The following is a 20,446-nucleotide window of genomic DNA, read 5'->3' as shown; positions in this document are numbered from 1 at the left end:
GCTGTTCTGAGAATATATATATATATATATATATATATATATAACTGAAGTAGAATAAGAGAGGGGCAATATTTGAAATAATAATAAAAGTTTTTCCAGGTTGAGGAAAAATAAATAAGATACCTTACAGTCCAGAGGCACAATGACTTCTAACCAGAATAAATACAAATAAAGTTATGCCAGTAATATCCAACTGAAACTGCTGGACACCAGAGGCAACAAAAAAATAAAGACAATCAGGAGAAAGAAGATTACCAGGAAAGAAAAGGTGAGAAAGAGGAAGAGATTAACTACACAGAAATAGCATTTGGACTGCAGCAGATATCTCAAAAACAGTAAGAAAGCTTAGAAAATAAAAAATAAATAATAGTCTCACAATGCTTAGAGGAAATAACTACCAGTTTAGAGTTCTGTACCCCACTAAATAATTCTTCAGGAGTTGTTGGGGAGGGTGGAGATATTTTCAGATAGAGGACTTTTCATTTACTGGATTTTTGTTTTTAGTCACTAGAGACTCCATCATTTAAAGTACTGCTCAGTAATTGACTATCGGAAGAAGAAAATTGTACCCAGACGGTAGGAACAGAATTCATAAATGGATGGTAAGAATGGATATTGGTAAATATGAAGTAAACCTAAATGAAAATTGCTGTAAAAATAATGACTAATTGTGTGCGGTTTAAAAATAAGACGATGAAAATATTAGACATAAAGTACAGGGGAGGAGTTAGAAGTTACTTATATCATGGGGTGAGGAGTATAAGGATATTGGTTAATGTTAGACTTTGTTAGGTTACATATATTAGAAACTTAAGGGGAACCACTAAAATAACAGAAAAATAATGTACAACTTCCATTAGAAAGAAAAAAATGGAATAAAGTCGGTTTGTCAGTGCAACTGGAGGCAGTAGAGAAAAAAAAAAGGACATAAAATACAAAGCAAGTTGGCAGGAATAAAATACTAAGAAACACGATAAAGGAAAAAGTTATAAACCTCAACAATTAAAAGGTGAAAATTTGATGACTGGATTCCAAATTTCCAGCTATATGCTATTTGTTAGGGGGTGAGAGGCAAAGGGAGAGGAAGAGAGAATGTTAAACAAGCTCCACGCCCAGGATGGAGCCCGACACAGGGATGCCATCTCACAACCCTGAGATCATGACCTGAGCTGAAACCGAGAGTCGGATACTTAATCAACTGAGCCACCCAGGCATCCAGCTACATGCTATTTTAAAAGGCACATCTTAAACATAGTCACATGGTAAATTTGAAAAAGTGGAATAAAAATTATATACCTGACAAATATTAACCATAAGAAGCAGGTATAGCTGTACAACTCCCAGGGAAAAGGCTTTAAGGCAGAAAACAGTAGTAAGGTTAAAGAGGGTCATTGTAAAATGATGACTTTAAAAAAAACTTCACTAAGACAATGTGATAAGAAAAAAAGGTAGAAAAATCCATTTTCCTATTACTTATGCATGTATAATTCTCAAAAGGTTTAAAACTAGATTAGTCCTACTTGAACAAACTTCCTTTTATTTCTTGACATCTCTCCTTGAAAGCTTAGAACACATTTCTTTCACTAAGCCTTCCAGTATTGATTTTTTTCCAACTTTTTCTGTCTCCCCTTTTGCTCTTACATGGTGTATTGTAAATCGAGTTAGATAGGAAACCTCACTGGAGCTTTGTCTTTTAGGTGTTTGTAAGTGCCATGTACCCTTACAACTATTATAAATAAATAATCATCATCATCTTGGGATAAAAATGAAACATAAAAGTGTCAACCTTTCAAACAAAAATGAGTTACCTTTCTCTCTTTATACCTTAGAGATGCATTCTTGTAAAATTCTAGAAACTCAAGTGTATTATTTAAGTTAAAAATGAAAAAAAAAGTGTTATATCAGTCTAGGGAGAATAAGCATCCTGTTTTGCCTGATTTTAGCACTGAAAATCCTGTATCCCAGGAAACTCTTTGGGCACCTGGAATACTTGGTTGCTCAATAATATCACTTTTAAGAAAGTCAAAGCACATACATCTTATACCTTTTATTGAAAATTCATCTAAATAAATGTTCAGGCAAAAAGACCAAGAGTTAATATCCATAATGGAGAAAAATATTAACAGTTTTCCTTAATCTGCGTCCTATATTGTTAAAAAAAAGTCCACATTTTTGTATCCTGTCTCTTTCTAACTTGATTAAATGTAAGGCATCTTATTAAGTGAAAAGTTTGCAAAGCAGTGGAAAATGACTTTTCCTTTAAACTAATGTGTTGTCAAGAAGTCTCTGGTATTCCTGGAATTTTTATTAAGCATGCTTGAGAAACTCACAATTATTTTCAAGCACCACAGCATCTAAAAGTTGAAGATGGTAAAGTATAAGGCTAGAAACCAATTCTTAAAAAGAATACAACAGAAATGTTTCTTAGCCTTGAATTTGCCTATATTAAATAGCTTTTTTTTTGCCAAGGAAGTGGATGAAATTGACCAAAATTATAGGCAAGGAGAAGACATATAGTTAGATTATGATATATCTCCTTAAGCAAATAATATAAACGTCTCTACTATCTGAATTATAAAAAACTATATTTACCACATCTGATAGCTTATGAAATTTTAATTTTCTCAGGTAGTCAGTATGGCTCTGGAAACCTAATAATATTTTCTCAAAACTGTTCATCTGCTCACAAAACTATATACTAAGTGGTTGGGAATTCCAACAGAAATAATACATGACCCAATCTTTAGGGGACTCATATTTTATTAGATATCAAAAGTAAACAGATGTGTTCATTGAAATAGAATACAACTGTATATAGGAGGTGCCGTCATTATAACAAGAAAGAAATTACTAAGGTGTGTAGCAAAAAATTTACAAGATATGATGCTTGAACTGGATCTTCATTCGTTCATTCATTTATGCACGCGTGCATTTATCAAAGTTATTAAGCATCAATTTTGTGCCAGGCACTGTGCTCAGTGCTGGCTATCAATGTTTGTTTGTTTGTTTCTCTTCCAAGATTTTATTTAAATTCAAGTTAGTTAACATATAGTATAGTAGTGGTTTCAGGAGTAGAATCTAGTGATTTTTTTTAAAAAAAGATTTTATTTATTTGAGAGAGGGAGAGCACAGAGGGGGAGTGAGAGGGAGAAGCAGACTTGATCCCAGAACTCTGAGATCATGACCTGAACCAAAGGCAGGTGTTTGACTGACTGAGCTGCCTTGGCACCCTGAATTTAATAATTTATCACTCACATATAACAGCCAGTGCTCATCACAACATGTTCAGTCCTTAATGAGTTCTGGCTATAGTTGTAAACAAGAAGGAAATGCTCCTAACGTCACATAGCATACACTCCATTAGGAAAGAGAGACAATAAACATATTCACAAATAAATAAAATACGTTAGTTTCAGATGGCAGCAAATGTTATCAAAGGAAAAAGCAGATGATACAAGAGAGACCACTGGAGGAAGCCGAGGAATGACTAGTTGTTCAGGCAGATGGGATGGGGGTAAACAAGGGCATTTCAAGGGACAGGTCCTTCTAAACTGTCTAGCTCCTTTCTACAACATGAAGTTGGCATTTCACATAAGTGGTCACCAACATCCTTGCATTTTTCTTGGTGACTGTCTTAAAGAATAAATCCTAACATATCTACCACATTCTAGTTTGTCTTTAATCTTTCACTCTTTTGACCTCACATCTTTTTTCTCTCTTTCTTGCCTTGCCAGACTGTTATTTAACACCATTTTCTTGTTTGCAAACTTTCCATGATTCTGATTCCTATTCTTTCCCTGGCATGGCCAGAGGTAAAGGGAGTTGGAGAACAAGAGATGAATACCAAGCCAGAAAGCCATTATCTTCTGTAACTTTCAGGGCAATACATGTAGGAGCAGGAAGAAGCAAATAAAATTAAGAATCGATCTCAGGGGAGTGGAGTAATGTAGAAAAAAGAAAAGAGCAAGAGGAGAAGGTCCAGATATTTTGCGGGGATGAAAGAACTAAAATTCTACCTTATTAGATACAAATATGGGAGGGAGTCAGACCCAGTTGAAAGTCCAGGGTTTTTAGAAACCTGCCAGCTTTTTCCAATGGATACCGTTACTGTTATGAACTTGGGGACCAATTCCTGCCTATATAATGAACTGTAGGACCGATGAGCCAAAGCAATTTTCCCACTAGAAATGTTCTATCATTGTAGGTCTGTGCTTCCCTGCTAACCAGCCCTCTGTCCCTCAAGACATTTATGATCTGTTCCAACAACTGAAAAATGGGGAGTTAGAGTACACAGTATATGAAGGCTTATATTCCTCCTGCCATAAATCTCTACTTTAGAATCAAGATCTGAAGAGAACGATCATCTTTACCTCTACTCTGCTTGCGTCTACCTTGGCCCTACATTGAGCAAATTCCATAGATAACAGTTGCTTTGACGGAAGACTGTAGCAGGTTATAACGGTAATTACACAATTATTATGTTTCAAGGTATTACTGTCTTAACAGTTATTAAAAATGGCCTTATAATCAGAAAAAAACACAGCAACTTAAATAGAAATGCTAAATGATCCATGATCTCACTGATGCTTGTAATCCTTTTTTACTATTTTCACTATTAGTGTGAAAGTTTATAAGTTAAAGTAGGTGAGAAATTCATTTGGAGATTGTCATTTCCTTTATATACTTTAAAAGAAAGCTGAAGGGTCTGTTTAAAATGAGATATCTTGGTTTGGCACCCAAATATGCCTTCTTTTCATTTAGTGTTACACTAATTAGTTCAGCACTATCATCCAACTGTCAGATCATATTTACTTCAGTTAATTTCATTTCCACCCAGTGCTTTTCCATAAAAGTGAACAATAGCTTATTGTTTGTTTTCATCAATAATTTGTCATAGTGACTGCTCTGTATTCAGGTGTAATATCCCTTACCTTGGAAGATAAAAAAATTCTGTGTACATACATAGACATATAAATACCAGCTTGCTGATAAATTCTAGCAAAAAAAAATTGTCCTTACTTTGCTAATGATGTATTTCATAAAGGAGTTTTTGTTATGTAACTTTGTATGTGTCTTCAGGGTTATTTCATTTTAATTTTCTAAGTGAAGGGAGGACAGTATAGGCACATGACATTTTTTTAAAATACAAACCTAAAATTATTTTTAATACCGGTTCACTGAGCATTTAACAGTGTAAATATTTGCCCTATTTCTTTATAAGATACTTAAAAATTACATGTGGCTGTATTATCTGTGACATGACAATTTAGTAGCCAATTAAATTTGAAAGTTGGTCTTAGAAATGAAAGAAACAGGTGCAAAATAAACATTCTATACTGAGCAATTGTGAGTGGGATGTTTTTAAGGATGCAAAGTTATTTTTGTGAATGCAGTTTTACTTCCAAGTGCTGGCAGAATTATTTATGTATCTGTCTATGTGAAAAGCGATTCATATTTGAAAACATTATCAAAAATTTTCCCTATTCGGTACAGATTTGTTCCCAAATGTGTCCTAATTCTCTCAGTGCTTCTGGACAAAGACATTTGCCAAGAAGATAAGCAGACATGACTCCTAAGATGACTAACTTTCAGTCCGGAGAGGAATGAAGTTTGTTAATCTCCCAACCACTTTTTCTCTGTGTGGAGAATTCTTGGCTCTTCTTGGTAGACTCAAACATGCACTCAGGATTGGCTTAATGTAAGGGGAATGTGTAAATATCCATAGTCTGTGTGATTTCAAGGCATTACCCCTGGTTTAGGGTTAGTTTCAAAGAGTAGGAGAGCAATCCTTTGTGTCTCCCTGGGAATAAAGGTAGACTCCAGGACAATGGGATTGGCAGGACGGCGTCAGTCAGTTGGAGGTGAGGAGCACCAGGAAACCTTAGAGAGGGAGGCAGGTTGACCATAAAGGAGGAATTTCAGATTTGCTATAGATTTGTATTTTTTTAAAGATTTTGTCTATTTATTTGAGAGAGAGGGAATATGAGAGAGAAAGAGCATGAGAGGAGAGAGGTCAGTGGGAGAAGCAGACTCCCTGCTATGCAGGGAGCCTGATGTGGGACTCCATCCCAGAACTCCAGGATCATGACCTGAGCCGAAGGCAGTCGCTTAACCAGCTGAGCCACCCAGGCGCCCGGATTTGCTATAGATTTGTATTTTTAAAATTAAAGTTTAACTTTTACAAAATTTGACAAGATTTCCTATATCTTAGTATTCATAGAGTAAAATTACATTCATAAGGAACACTTTAGATCTTAATGCCACAATAAGTATAGCAACTTGTCCTAAAATACAACTTTTGAAAGGTAAATTGCAAAGTTTTGGCTTTACCATGTCCCATTCCAATATGCTGTCATTAGGGGAAATGGGGAAAAAATGTGATTGGTAGTTTGGCCAGGTAGGAAAGAGCACGTCTAAGGTGAACATTATTAAATATTTCTAATGTTCATGGTTCGTGGCATAATTATTCATAAGAGTGAAAACAATGAACATAACCCAAAAGCCCAACTATGAAATATCTGTTGTAGATATCATGAGTATTAGACATTAAGAAATATGCATGTCTTTGGGAAATGTTCAAAATACATTAAATGAAAAAACTAAATTATAGAAGAATAATCAATAGATAATGTCTTAAATACATTATGTAGGGGACATGCAGATACCCCCTTCAAGGATAGATTTCTTGCCCAGCCACAGGGGTGTGGTTGGCAGAAGCCTCCCCCGACAGTTCCTTCTGGGTCAGCGTCAGCTTCAGAGAGCTGCTTTGCCTAACCTCACTCCCTCCCTTGGACAGCCCACACCGAGCACTTGATGCAGGTTGGGGTAGGATTTAACAATTTGGACCTGACATAAACCACTCTGAAAAGTTAAGACTTGCTCTAGAGCTCCTCTTGGTTGGCTGAGGTTTTTCAGACCTGACAAAGTTTGATTTCTTCCTCCACCCAAGCCTGTTGTAAATTTGTTTTTAAGCCTCTAAATTTTCGATAATTTGATAAAACAGCAATAAGAAACTAATTTATCACCAACATCTCATTTTGTATGATATCATTTTAGTGAAAAATATTTTTCAGGGGGAAAAAAGGCTTGGGACAATATATACTGAAAGGTAAATAATATTTATCAATGAGTAAGATTTTTCCTCATTTTGCTTATATTGTTTTTTAGATTTTCTATAATAAATACATTTCTTCTGTAATACATGAATTTTTAAAGGAGAAAAAGAATTGTCTTCATGACTTCAATCAAGATACTCAAAAGTAATAATGGAATATATGCACTCAACTTTTCTAAAGGAAAAGTGAGAAAAAAGTTGCCTATTATCCACAAAAAATTATTATTATTACTGTTATTTTTTAAGGCAGGAATTTATTTTGCTCTTAAGTAATGGGTAGAAGGAAAACAGTTCAAGGCTGGCAGGCCAGTTTCTCCAGCCTCAACATACAACCTCTGTAGCTCCCATAACACTGCTTAAGTACCCCCCCAGAATCTCAGCCAGCAAGAGGAGTATACACCCACTCCCTTATTTAAGGGCCCAATCTGGAAGTTCCACTCCCATCCCACTGCCCAGTCACGGGACCACAATAAAACTATAAGGGAGCTGGGGAAGCCAAATCTTGGGCTGAGCAGCCAGGCATCCAGGTAAAACTCCAGAATCCAGAAGCTCTTGAGTAAAGGAAGGGGAAACATACATGACAGCAGCAATCTTGGCCACATGTATTTGCGAATACATGGAAAAAACAGCCTGGAAGAGTAAATACACACTAATTATTGTCCTTATCTCTGGAATAGGAGCAAGAACAGCGAGGAGACAATAATTGCCTGAAATTGTTTAGATGGTGATAGTATATTCATGTATGAACTAGGAAGTTTTAAAATTTCACAAAATTTTAAAATCCTTTATTGTTGCTTTATTGTTACTCTTTCATAGTAATAGAGTAATCCTTTACAAACGGAACTGTGAAATCAGATAAACTCAACTGGATTAAATAAAAGCATAATACATGCAAAATTAAGTCATTAATAATAATAATAATAATTTAGTTTCATTCGATCATTCCTCTGTTTCGTTTGTTTGTTTGTTTGCATTGGTGGGGGCAGAGGAAGAAGGATAAGCAAACTCCACATCCGGCACAGGGCCCAATACAGGGATCTATCTCACAACTCTGGGATTATGACCTGAGCTAAAATCAAGAGTTAGAGGCTTAACCAAGTGAACCACCCAGGCATCCCTCATTCTTCTGTTATGGTGGTTATTCATATTGGGTTTTTGTTTTTAATTTTTTCTTCACCATTAACAATGTTATCATATATCCTTCTACCTAGATTTTTATCTACTAGCTCTTAAATGTTTTTAGGATAGATTCTCAAGAAATGAACTCCTGGGCAGAGAATTTATAAATTTTCATTTCTAATAGATGTTGTAAGATTGCTCTGCAAACATGCTACAATTTAAAATTTCACTAGCAATGCATAGGTACTACCCCATTCCCCGGAGCGCTCTTCTAGATTTTTACAAACTCAGACACAAATGACATTACTGGACTTAGGAAGCCACAGAACTTGTAGTAAAGGTGACTTGAAACTTAACTCAAGGTTTTTGGCTGGGAAATGTTTGTATATCTCTTATTTCTGATCGAGACTGTCCTGAGAGCAGGAGGTTGAGCTGTTGCTGTTGGCAACTACCTTGGGTCTTACATGGCCCACCTTTCCAGTCTCATCTCCGGTTAGTTCCCTTAGCTCTGATCCAACCACACTGAGATGTATTCTCCTTGCCATCCTTTCTTTATTCAAAATTTGATTTTCTTCTGCCTGAAATGTTGCCTATTATCAATCTGTTTTCATATTATAAGATGATGGAATCGAAGAAGTTCAGAATTTGGCGGCGGTGGGGGGGTGGTAGGCAAGAGATGTATACTTTTTTTTTTTTAAGATTTTATTTATTTATTTGACAGAGATCACAGGTAGGCAGAGAGGAAGGCAGAGAGAGAGAGGAGGACGCAGGCTCCCCGCTGAGCAGAGAGCCCAATGCGGGGCTCGATCCCAGGATACTGTGATCATGACCTAAGCTGAAAGCAGAGGCTTTAACCACTGAGCTACCCAGGCGCCCCAAGAGATGTATACTTTTACCTAACCCAGTATACATTGCTTTTCTCCTGAATTTGTCCTTTAACACCTAAACTTAAAACTGTGCTAGTAGGAAGCTTTCCCTCATTTCTTCAGCTGACGTCATTTTCACCTCTATTGGAATCTATAATGCATTGCTTGTACTTTTTTTTTAAAGAAGTTTAGTACAGTAAGTACCTTAGAATTTAGATAATCTTCTTCTAAATTAAAACATCCCTGAAGGAATGAGTTGCCCTTACATATTTTTTGTAAACCCCTCTTGTTCCCCAAACAGTATCTTATAATGAATAGAGATGTAAATATTTATTGAATGAACTGTATATCTGTTTATAGTACAAGTGTGAGAGCATTTGAAGTTATCGCAAACAAAATAAAGAACAACAACAAAACCCCTAAATCCCACTAATATGAATTAGACAAAGACTTTGAGAAGAATCTGAGGCAGAGAAACCATACCTATAGAAGCAGGAGTATATTTATCTGAAGTCATAAATTCTAATAATTTTGAATAGTCCTAAATTTCTGCTATCAAATGTGACCAGTCAGCATATACTACTTGTTATAGATTTAATTGCATTCTCCGAAAAGATATGTTGAAATTCTCATTTCTTCTATCTCAGAATGTGATTTATTTGAACAGAGGGTTTTGCAAAGGTAATTATTGAAGATGCAGTCATACTAGAGTAGGGGAGGCTCTTAATCCAGTACAGATAGTGTCCTTATAAGAAGAGAGAAGACATAAGAGACGGACATACAGAGAGAACACCATATAAGGATAAAGCAGGCATCTTGGAGTGGGTACCTCAACAAACCAGGGTCACTGAGGATTGTCAGCAACCACCAAAAGCTAAGAGAGATCAGAGTGTCTCCCTCACAGTCCTCAATAGGAACCAAACTTTTCAATACCCTCGTTTTGGACTTCTAGCCTCCAGAACTGTGGGAGAGTACATTTGTTTTTTGAAATCCTGTGGTAATTTGTTATGCAGCCCTGGAAAACTGATATGCCATTCTTCTCCCTGATCCTTTCTTCACAGTAAAAATGTAAATTCAATGATTTTGATAAGCTGATGGTCAACTGGTATTTGAGAAAAGCTAAGAAGGTGAAAACTGTTATTTGTGCTTACCTCTTCAGCCAGTGAGTAGAGAAGCCCTTTGAGGAACTGTAATGAGTTCCTCATAGCACACAGACAGATGTGTTATGTCCCGGCAAGGGAAGTATCCAATGGCCAGGTAAGTAGATAAAAGAGACAAAGCAGAGCAGGAGGTCTAAGGTTCATGTATTAATCAACATCAGGGAGATCTGAAGAAATTGAAGCAGCAGGTAGGCGATGGGTTGGTTCTAACACTGATGGATCAGAAGTCTTCATCAATTGAAGGATCAATGGCAGTGTAACTCGAGAACAGACACACGGAGCCAGAGGAATGAGAAAGAAAAGGAATAATTCTGAAGTTGAAGCTGTTTGTTTCCCCAAACTTCAACTTCCTTTGTTCTTGCCTCACAAAGGCAAGTTTCAGTCTTAAGGCACTCTTTCTTCCCTGGATGCCTATGGAGGCCTTACAATGTTAAAACAAATAGCTGAGTCGCACGATTGCTGGAACAGGGCAAACACATGATTTCCTGGCGGAGGTAGTTCTTATATTGATCACTTAAGCCAGTCTTTTCATAAAATATTAACATTACAAGGCTTAGTTAGAAGATGTTAACTGCTGAGAGCTCTGGTGAGGTCTGAGTTTATGTTGGACTGTAACTCCAACATATTATTTTTCTTTTAAATCAGTAAACACAAAGACACGTTTCCTTTCTGCTAGAGAGGGAATTTTGGGATATTATTGTGGAACACCCTGCAGTTATTGCACGGTAAAGAAATATTCCTCATTTTAGTCTAGCATCTGAAATTTCATGTAGATATAAAAGTACATAAAGTATATAAAAATTTATATAAAAATATAGATATAAAAGTATATAAAGCATATGAAATTTATATAAAATTTATACTAAAATTTTATGTAAAAATTATTGTCAACATTTCATGCTTCCAACTTTAACTTGCAGCCTTCAGAGTACAGTCAGTTTGATGTTTTGCCTGGAGACTGTTATTATCCCAAATGAGAAGGAATGTGTGGTACTATTAGAAATGAATACGTCAAGCTATAGTCAAACACCAGGAGATAAATAGGTATGAGAATTTTTCAAAGATACGTCATTGCATTAGAATAATACTTGGGTGCTCAAATGGCAAAGGAGACCCTGGCAGAAGACCCCAGTGGATGCTTCCCCAATTTATATAAAATGGGAAATCAAGGTCTACAAAGACTTTTTGAGGTTTTGGGTTTTGTTTTTGTTTTGCACAGGATATTTAAATGAAACATTATCTGTCAATTAATTCACTTACAGTTGACCCTTGAATAACATGGGTACTAGTGGCACTGACGCCCCCCATGCAGTCAAAAATCCCTGTATAACTTGATTCCCCCCAAAATACTAATAGCCCACTGTCAACTGGAAGCCTTTTTAATAACATAGCCGATTACACATGTTTTTAAAGTTATATGTATTACATACTATATTCTTATAACAAAATAAGCTAGAGAAAAGAAATGTTATTGAGAAAATACATTTACAGTGTTGTAACTGTATTTATATAAAAAAAGAAAACATCCTATATGTGGACTTATGCAGTACAAACCTATCTTCTTCAAGAATCAAGTGTAGTAAAATTCCACAAAACCTTTCAAATATAAATGAGATACAAAGTGACTAATATAGTTCCTGTGCTCTAGGACTATATATAGGGAAGAGACAGATGTATAAAATTAACCATAATTTATGGCAGAATGTGATGAAATCAATTATAGAGTCAAATCAAAATCTGTATGTACACAAGAGAGCATAATTCCCACCAGAAAATCAGAGGCGTTTTCTTAGAAGATAAGGGGTTTGAGTATTTGAATAGAGTTTAAAAAGTTAGGCAAAGTTTCACCAGTCAGAGGCAGAGAAAAAGAGGAATTCAAATGGATGAGTAGTGAAGGCCTGAAGACAGTAAATGTTGAGATCAGGTAAGAAGTCTAGTGTGTCTGGAATGTAGGGAATGAGAACAGTCATGTGACACTGAGATCACAGAGTGCCTAAAATGCAAAAGTTAAATTAGTTGCATGATATTCCTTGAGAAATGTCAAGCCATAAACATATTTTAGTGAGTGATAGAGTTGTTTTTTTTTTTTTTAATCACCTTCCACTCAACATGTCAACTATACAACTCTTTCTTGATCTCATTACTCAGATGACAGATTGCAGGTTTTGTCTGTTTTCAGAGAATTACCCTTCTTTCCCTATTCCTGACAGCTTTTCTCTTTAGATTCTAACTTTTGACATTTGATACATAAGCCTCTGAACCACACTGTTTGTGTTGAATTATTTGATCAGGCATAAACTTGTATTTGTAGATTATCAATATTTGTTTTAAATCTTGGTAATACCGAGCTTATCCTGTGACAAAATTTTGGCGTGAATGTTAACATTAGCTAAATGCTTCAAAGTCAGTCTGATTCACTTTACATTAACCTGATTTTTAGCATGAGATCCACAGAGATTACTCATCTAGCCTCAAAATATGATGTAGAAATAAGATAACTGAATTGACATGTATTCCTTAGAGCAACTCTATCCACTATTTCTTTCTTCAAAAGAGTTTTGACAGCTTGTCAAACATTTTCTTACAAAGAGTCATCATATGACTGCCTTCATCAAACTACCTGTCCGTTCACACCCATTCAGGCTTAAAACAGAATCAGTGTATACCCATTTGTTTCTAGTGTTGTGAATAAGAATTGCTCAATTCAACACATCCTGAGAGGGAACATGGTCCAATGGATTGAGCAACAAAAAGGAAGTTTAAAGTGTAGGCATCTATTTCTGGCAGTTTTTATTTTTATTTTTTTATTTATTTTTTACAGACTTGTCATATATTTGAGAGGATTTTACTTTACTTCTGCCTAAATTCTCTTGTCCAGCCCCTAAACTTCCTTTGTGGTATTTGCCATCTATCATCAAGAAGGTGATGCTGATGTACAAGATATGATCTATAGAAGAGAACATTATATCTAAAAGTTTTTGGAAAGATATTTATTGAGAAATAAATTATTCTCCATTCTCTTCTCTAGTTATAAGTTCTTGCACCCTGATTCATTGTGCAGCTCCAAATTAAAAAGAGTGTTGGGGTGCTGGGTGGCTCAGTTGGTTAAGCATCTGCCTTCAGCTCAGGTCTTGATCCCAGGGTCTTGGGATCAAGCCCCAAGGCAGGCTCCCTGCTCAGCAGGGAGTCTGCTTCTCACTCTCTTTCTGCCTCACCCCTTGCTACTGCTCTCTCTCTCAAGTAAATAAATAAAATCTTAAAAAAAATAAATAAAATAGTTCTCATTCACTTTTGTTAAAATTCTTGTCACCTTTTCCCTTTGTTTTCAAGATGTCAGTTCTGTCAAAGTAAAATGTTCCATATTACATTTCTATTTCTTTAGGACAAAAATGAAATCTAAACTATTTCTGAAAGAAAAAAAAAATTGTTACACTGGATGCTTGTGTGCTTTTTGTCTCTCTTTCTCTGATTCTCTTTTTCATTCTTGAGAATCATTACAAAAATATGTGCTTTCATGAAATACCCCTACCCAATCGTGGGGCTTATATATTTTTTCAATATTAATTTTTGTGTCGATAAACTTATTTACCAGTTCAATTTTACTTTTTGAATATGTGTGAAAAATGGAAGATGCACCACTTTATCTCAGCACACCTTAATCCTTACTACCATGAAAGCAACTTCATTTAAGTTCTACATGCATCTCAACTTATTTTAAGAAACAAAATAGTGTATGATCTATCAATAAGGAAAATATTCAGTGTAAAATTATTTTTCAATTGCATGATGCCATACATGTTTTCATTATTGGCTATTATTTTAAATAATTCTGTTGCAAGTTTTCCCATGAAAGAAAGAAGTTTTAAAACTGGCTGCCAGGATTAATTTTTTATTATTTTTTAATTTAATTTTTTTAAGTTAGGAGTAATTTTAAAACCCAGAAGAAAAAATAAATAAGAAAATATGAAATGTCAACAAGAGTAAAGATGGTCAAAAGTGGCTTCTTAGTCCTCTTAACTGAATGGTGAGTGATCAATGGAAATCCTTTGCAACCTTTGATGAAATTATGCATCAATTCCATCCTAACCTTTTTTTAAAGTTTTTATTTATTTATTTGACAGAGTGAGACACAGTGAGAGAGGGAACTCAAGCAGGGGGAGTGGGAGAGGGAGAAGCAGGGCTCCCACAGAGCAGCGAGCCCGATTTGGGGCTCAATCCCAGGATCCTGGGATCATGACCTGAGCCCAAGACAGATACTTAACTGAGCCGCCCAGGTGCCCCCTATCCTAGCCTTTTAAGAGAACTCGTGGCAATTACTTTATATTTCTGTGATAATCAAATTCATTCTTTCACTATACTATGCATAAGCATATTGAGTCCATTTATACCTAAAGTAATATAATTGACTTTTTTGGTTTGTTTTGTTTCAAGTTTTTATTTAAATTCTAGTTAGTTAACATAGAGTATAATGTTGGTTTCAGGAATAGAATTTGCTGATTCATCACTTATATATAACATCCAGTGCTCATCACAAGTGCCTTTCTTAATACCCACCACCCATTTAGACATCCCCAAACAATCCTCAGTTTGTTCTCTGTGGTTAAGAGTCTCTTACAGTTTGCCTTCATCTCTGTTCTTTCGTTTTTTATCTTCCTTCCCCTATGTTCATCTGTTTTGATTCTTAAATTCCATACATGAGTGAAATCATATGGTATTTGCCTTTTTCTGACCGACTTATTTCGCTTAGCATATTATACTCTAGCTCTATCCACATCATTGCAAATGGCATTGTTCCAATTTAGTTATTGTTGATAATGCTGCTATAAACATCAGGGTGCATGTGTCCCTTTGAATCAGTATTTTTGTATCCTTTGGATAAAACTTAGTGGTAAAATTGCTGAGTCATAAGGCAGTTCTATTCTTAACTTTTTGAGGAACCTCCATACTGTTTTCCAGAGCGGCTGCACCAGTTTGCATTCCCACCAACAGTGTGAGAGGGTTCCCCTTTTTCCACATCCTTGCCAAAATCTGTTCTCTCCTCTGCTTAGCCATTCTGACTGGTGTGAGGTGTTAGCTCATCATGGTTTTGATTTGTACTTTCCTCTTGATAAGTGATGTTGAGCACTTTTTCATGTGCCTGTTGGCCATTTGTATGTCTTCTTTGGAAAAATATCTCTTCATGTCTTCTACCTATTTCTTAACTGGGCTATTTGTTTTTTTTTTTGGGACTTGAGTTCGGTAAGTTCTTTATGGATTTTTGATAGTAGCCCTTTATCAGATATGTCATTTGCAAATATCTTCTTCCATTCCATATGTTGCCTTTTAGTTTTGTTGATTGTTTCCTTTGCTGTGCAGAAGCTTTTTATTTTGGTGAGGTCCTAATAGTTCATTGTTTTTGTTTCCCTTTCCTCAGGACAGTTGTTTAGTAAAAAGTTGCTAAGGCTGATGTCAGAGAGGTTGCTGGCTATTTCTCCTTGAGTATTTTGGTGGTTTCTCACATTTAGATCTTTCATCCATTCTGATTTTATTTCTGTGTATGATATAAAAAAGTGGTCATTTTTTTCTGTGTGTATCTGTTCAGTTCTCCCGACAGTATTTGTAGAAGAGACTATTTTTTTTTCCATTGGATATTTTTTCTTGCTTTGCTGAAGATTGGTTGAACACCTAGTAGTGGGTCCATTTCTGGGTTTTCTATTCTGTTCCATCGATCTATGTGTCTCTTTTTATGTCAGTACTATACTGTCTCAATGACTACAGCTTTGTAATATAGCATGAAGTTGGAATTGTGATGCTTCCAGCTTTGCTTTTCTTTTTCAGGATTGCTTTAGTTACTTGGGGTCTTCTGTGGTTCCCTACAAATTTTAGGATTATTTGTTCTAGCTCTGTGAAAACTTGCAACAATCCTAGAATACAGTTGACTTGGATATCACTATTGAAAAATACTACCACTTCTGATAGATCTGACCAATCTTTCTGAATGTCAGTTTTAAAACTTAAAAAACAATTCAATTGGTATCTGGAAAGTAGATTTCTGAAAAGTCAAGGCAGTAAGTTCTTCAGAAAATATTTAAGTCTCAGTAACAGGGAAGCTCTTGATTTTCTTTGGATTTGAAGCAACTATTGTAAAATAAATGGATTGTTCACAAGATTTTTGAGCATTTCTTTTTCTGTATTTTCTTATATTGTATTATGCTTGCCTGAAAACTTGATAACTTGTTCAGATTGCAGAACCTCATTGCTATTCTCTTTCAGGGATGGAAATGCATTTCTCTCAGTAAGTAAAATAGTCTATAGCAAAAAGGTTTGTCCCCTTTGAATATGATTCACTATCATCCTCTCTCCAAAATCTATGAAAATTCAAATAGAAAGATATTATTCTTTTAAGCGATGACATAATTCATACTCATAATTACATATATTACATTTGAAACCTGCTTATTTTTCTGCATCCTAGAATGAAAATAATTTGGTTGGTGCGATCCTTTGTGATCTCTAATACTATTCATTTAAGCTGGTCTTTAGTTATAAAATTTCTCTATGCTTCCTTTTTTCTAAAGTTCCAAATAACCAAAAGTTTTCAGGGAATAGGAAGATGCCATTACGTATAGATAGATAGCATATCACAAAGACCAAATAACAATACAAAGAAACTTAGATTACTGATTTTCCTCTCAAGTAAGTATTCACCTAATTTTATTTGAAGACTTTAATTTAGCAATGCTGCATACACATCAGACACTCGATTAAACCTTGTTCAATAAATGAATGAACTCCAAATAAAACTTGCATTTAATTTTTTTAGTTTAGTTTATTTAATGTGATATTAACGTATTTTACTATATCATTTTACTATGTCCAGATAATTTTATTACTTTGTCAAGGAGAATTTTTTCATAATCAATTTATTTTATAATGCACAGATTATGAAGTAACCATACTTGAAAGATCTTACATAAATAGCAATGAATATTAAAAAAAAATCATCACTTTCCACAAAACATGTTTTAAACTAATTCAAATTGTTTCCTTAAAATTTTAATATTTCTTTAAGTTACTAACTCAAAACTTTTTTGGTACCTAAAGACTAAATTAGGCAATATTTCTGGTATCTCTAAGGCTCATAATAATAAAAGTTTATGATACTAATACTATAGAATAATGTTATATTTAGGAAGGAACCCTTATATTTAGCTTGTATTAAAAGAGAAAGGTAACATACATCTAGGGGATATATCAATTATTTTCTATTCATAGATAAAGTGTGTTGCAAAATATTATTCAATATTACATCTACTTAAATATCATTTTGTTTCAGTGATATTGTTATACATAGCCTTTATGTCAATAATGTTATATTATATATTCCTATTAATGTTCCTATTAATTAATTTTAACATTTAAAATTTCAGAACGAACATACTTTTCTCCAGAAAAAAGTTTACCAGATTACTTACTTCATTGAACGTAATTATTTTATACTTTAAGAAAGTATAATTATTTTATGGTTTAATATGATCTTAAAGATAATACAGCTCAACTCCTGTTCTTTCGTTTCCCTTTCTTGTACTCACATTATACATGGATATTGAGGATGGATGAAATTATGTGTGTTAAAGGTCATGCTATTATTATTGACAAGGAGACAACCAAAATATCTGACCTGCAATTTGTGTGTTTTTGCCCACTACACCATTCTATTTCTTCCCAAATTTGGGGTTTTTAAATGGCAATGACTTATGGTGAATCCAAGTCTTCTAAGCCACATTTTCCATTAGTTCCTTTTAATCTGTGCATGAGTAATATGACTAGCAAATCTGGTTGAGATAAGGGACATTCACAAAGTTCAAGGGACATGTTCAAGACTGTGCATATACTTAGCATAAGAGCCAGGATCATAAATCAAACGTAAGACTCTATAGGCAGTACATCTTTCACTATGTCTCACAGCTTTTGGTCTAAACATGCATTCAAGCCAGAGCATATTACCATGCTGGGGGAAAGGCGAGGGTAGTTATGGCCAAAATATGTAAATGAGCACCTGCTGAAGACCACCAGAGCCATCTGCTGCTTGGATTCTCATATTCATTTGCCAACCTCTTAATGCTAGCTTTTTCTCTCAGTTTTTCAGAATATGAAGAGAGGGCCACATTCTGTACAGATTTTAAGGCATTAACAATCATTGAGATTACCTCATAATGAGCTTGTTGAAGAAGGATCCGCTTGATTTAGTGTAGTAGGGTCGGTCCCAAACTGCTTGAAGACTCTGTGGGTCATTCTTAGAATGCAGCTTACAAGAAGACTTAAAGTTGGCCTTATGGATTCTCAGCCATTCATTCCAGTATTTGTTTCAGCATTGGCCATAATTCTTGATTTATGATTCTAGGAAACTTTACAATCTAAATTTTCAATTCAAATCAGTGTACTCACTAAATACTTCTCCTAGTCTTATCAGCATCTGTGAAAAAGTCCTTTAGAAGATCATTCACTTGATATTAATATTATAAAAATAAAGCAGAGTCAGATGGAAAATTGGAAATACACAGAAAAGAAAAAACACAGAAAAAAGAATAAAAGACACAAGGAATAACAGACATGACTGTTCAGTTTAGGTATTTATTTTTCATTATGAGTGTATTTATAATTTATATGTAAATTTTAAAGTATAAGTAATATCACATCAATGTTATTTACATATATTCAAAACATAGTTAGTTACATCATCTCTGGTGTACGAATTTTACCATTTAGCAATATGGCATTAAAAATGTATCCTTCCATCCAGTATTGTTCTTCAGCATTGTTTAAAACAGTTTCATAGTGTTTTGTGATGCATAGTGAATCATGATTGATTTAAACATTGCCTTTTTTTTTTTTTTAAACATTGCCCTTTTAAGACTTAGGTTGCTAACAATATCTTTGTTCATATTAACTTCTGTGAAAATCATTGCATATATATCTAATAATTTCTGTAGGAAAATCTTTAGGAATCTTTAGAAAAAAGTGGATATTGCTATGTCAAAGAGTATGAAATTTACTCCTAACAGATAAAGACTTTTTATGGTGAGACTTTCGAGATGACTTCATTATCCTTTTTTTTTTTTTTAAAGATTTTATTTTTTTATTGAGAGCGAGCATGAGTGAGAGAGAACAGATGCAGAGTGGCAGAGGGAGAGGGAGAAGCACCCTTCCTGTTGGCTGAGCAGAGAGCCCAACAGGGGCCTCATAATCATGACCTGAGCTGAAGGCAGGTGCTGAACCAACGTAGCCACCCAGGCACCCCTCACCTGCTCACCAGAGCTTCTACTCTTAAACATTTACTGTGTGCTGAGTTCGCATTACATGGATTTTCTTTTTTATTTTATACAACAAAATCCTTGCTGTTTACTATTATTATGCACAATTTACCAATTGGGTAGAATATAACTCAAATTTTAATTTATTATGTTTTAACCTGCTTGATCATGTCAGAGGTATGTATCCTTATGTTTTACATAGCTGGCTTTATGTGCCTTTACTTACTACTGTTAATATTCCCATGTGCTTCAAAGATCTTTTATTTTTCTAATGTAGAAAGGAGCAAGTTAGAAAACCACCCTGTTATCTCCCTCATGCACTTGTGACAAAGACCTTCCTTCAATCAAATCGTGGATACAACTGCTTCCTACCATTCTTTTCATCATTCTCTCGGGCCATTATTTGCAAGTCAAGTGGGTAATTCATAGGTGTGTGCTGATTAAGAACCACTGCATGGAGTCATTCTTTCTTTGAATTAGACACCAACAAACAGAACTGACTTCTAAAATAATTGATGAGAATTAATTTTACTACCAAATAGAGATACTATAGAGGAGAATTTGGAGAATGATTAAGAAGTGCCTATAATGAAAATCGTCATACTACATATTACATTACATGTAATGTTATACATCCCATATTCAAGACTATGTTAACAACAAACTTTTTGGTAATGAATTATAATAGCTTAACTGGTAATTCTTTTTTGACTCATGATACAGAATTAAGCAGAAAAGGACTTCTGAAAATATGGTATTTCAATATTAAATCATTTTATGCAAATCATTTCACTCTATTTACTTTTTATACTTCTAGATAGGTATTTAATTCTCCTGTGTTGGTATGTCAGGTTACATGTCTATGCTTGTCAATGGGTAATAATAAACATTTAT

The 20,446-nt window shown here is 34.7% G+C and overlaps 1 long non-coding RNA gene across 2 annotated transcripts in view; it reads left to right on the top strand.

The window, feature by feature from the left end:
• LOC116875001 overlaps positions 1-20,130 on the top strand; it is a 30,739-nt gene extending 10,609 nt beyond the window's left edge. Inside the window, exons 4-9 of one of the 2 annotated variants that reach the window (XR_004384114.1) lie at positions 505-602; positions 4,205-4,461; positions 10,259-10,356; positions 11,180-11,303; positions 17,669-17,723; positions 19,830-20,130. This is a non-coding gene — a long non-coding RNA (uncharacterized LOC116875001). The remainder of the gene's footprint in view (positions 1-504; positions 603-4,204; positions 4,462-10,258; positions 10,357-11,179; positions 11,304-17,668; positions 17,724-19,829) is intronic. The other variant, XR_004384113.1, reaches the window with a different exon arrangement.
• Positions 20,131-20,446: the final 316 nt, after the last annotated feature.

This window comes from Lontra canadensis, unplaced genomic scaffold (assembly GCF_010015895.1).
Source record: "Lontra canadensis isolate GAN:19392208 unplaced genomic scaffold, GSC_riverotter_1.0 scaffold2, whole genome shotgun sequence".
Classification (NCBI taxonomy): Eukaryota; Metazoa; Chordata; class Mammalia; order Carnivora; family Mustelidae; genus Lontra; species Lontra canadensis.
The sequence above is the reverse complement of the archived record's forward strand: the minus strand, read 5'-3'. Positions and strand labels throughout refer to the sequence as shown.